The sequence below is a fragment of the Lepisma saccharinum genome, chromosome 10 (genome assembly GCF_977018435.1).
Source record: "Lepisma saccharinum chromosome 10, izLepSacc3.1, whole genome shotgun sequence".
Taxonomy (NCBI): domain Eukaryota; kingdom Metazoa; phylum Arthropoda; class Insecta; order Zygentoma; family Lepismatidae; genus Lepisma; species Lepisma saccharinum.
This window is the reverse complement of record NC_139238.1, coordinates 73,764,416-73,766,266: the sequence shown is the minus strand read 5'-3', so window position 1 is coordinate 73,766,266 and position 1,851 is coordinate 73,764,416. Positions and strand designations below refer to the sequence as shown.

The window sequence follows — 1,851 nt, the reverse complement described above, 5'->3', positions numbered from 1 at the left end:
AGTAGTAACCGGAACGTTTGTTTTGCAAGAAGTGGAACTTACGTGACGTGTCAGCCTGGTATTCAGATTCACGAGGTTTGCAGAAACAGATTCAAATTTCACGGTCGGCCATCCTGACTTGTTTTCAGCAGTTTCCCTTCCTCGCTGGTATAGTGCATTAAAATAAGGAAATTGGCGTTCCCTTCATGCCCTTTCTATCTCACCATTGCTGCTAACCTAACGATCTAGGCAACGTTTAAACAAAAAAAATTCTATAAACCAACCAAACCAGCAAACAATACATCAACATGATTAGGAAGAATCGAGCCATCAATATTCATTTGATATGACGGTAGAATGTAGCAATACATTGATTCTATTATTCAGGCAGGGTATTTGTATACCGAAACCAAGCTTCAATTTCAATAATTTCTCTTTTGATGATTTTTTGTCTGATTCCTACAATATAAAATATTATGTTTAAATTTTCATTTGAAGGGACGGCGCGAACGCAGTCCCTACTACCAAAAATTGCGCGCCCGAGATATCCACGTTTGGGATATTCGCAGGGGTCAGCCCAACCAAAGTGCAATGGAAGAGCCTCGCCCCGGGAGAACCGCCTTGCTGATCACGGTAACCCCTACGCCAGGTAAGTATGCCGAAAACAAAAAAACGCCGACCCTAACTACATCGTCTAAAGAAACTATCAGCGGCAGCTTGCGTTACATCAAATATTTATGCTACACTTACCTAAAAATTGTATTTATTATATTAAAGGTTTAACAATATCATTAATACACAGCACAAGGTTAATTTTTATGAACATTTCGAATTCAGAGATAATTTAACTTACTTTTGATTGAAGAGAACACAAATTTTCTTACTCTTGCCATCTAGCGGGAACATTATTTTCTAAGTGTATATTCCAGCTTGATATGACATCTGGTGAGCGATTCTGTAATTACATTCGGTTGGGCATAGACCGCTACGATCCTTCGTATGGAAATACAAATCAGATATCATGCCATATCATTATTAAAATACTTTAATTCATAGGCGCAACTTAGTGGGGGCAAGAGGGGCGCTCGTCCCCTCCCAAGTTTTCAGTTAAGTAAAAGAAAAAGGCTTATACAACCTAAAAAAAATAATTGGTAGTGTCTGCTGCCACGTTTTTTTCCTGGTAACCCAAAAGAGACATGCGCGTGGCAGCAGACTCGGTCTTCGTTTTATCGTGATTTCACCATGCTATGTATGCAATTACGTCTGTAACACATACTGTGAAGTTCTAGCGATTACTTACACAAAAATGTTTTAAGATTAGGTCCCTTAGCATTCTTCTAATAATAAACCTAAATAGCTACTACATTTGCAAAACCATAAAAGTTACTTTATTAAGTAATCTTTGGCATGCACAAGCAGAGGTAGGCTACCATGGACAGTCTGTTTGATATATATACATTGTGAAAAAGTACGAGAAACATATAGAACTGTTCATCAACAAAGTGATGGATGATTTTGGAAAGGCAAGGCGATTCCAGTTTCTATTTAATTCAGACTCAAGTCTGAAATTGTATACAACGAGAAAGTATTTTCAATTCAATTTTAATTTATAAAGTAATAATAATAATAATAATAATAATAATGAATAGTTTATTTGACTGAAGAGCTCTGCCCCCCCCCCCCCCACCTCTGAGAAAAATCCCGCGGACGCCCTTGCTACTTGTAGTGCGAAAATAAATTTTCCGTACCCTGTCTACAGGCGGCCAGGGGCGTGGTGCTGATCACATCACCCCCAGCTCTGCCGAGATCAAGAAAGTGTGGGGCCTTAACCACACACCCCGTATACGCAGTGGCGAAGCGTGACATTTTTAC

General features: G+C 39.1%; 1 non-coding gene across 1 annotated transcript; it reads right to left on the bottom strand.

Moving 5' to 3' along the window:
• Positions 1 to 474: 474 nt before the first annotated feature.
• Positions 475 to 636, bottom strand: LOC145994512 (U1 spliceosomal RNA). Its single transcript, XR_014442377.1, has one exon. It is a non-coding gene; the product is annotated as a U1 spliceosomal RNA (small nuclear RNA).
• Positions 637 to 1,851: the final 1,215 nt, after the last annotated feature.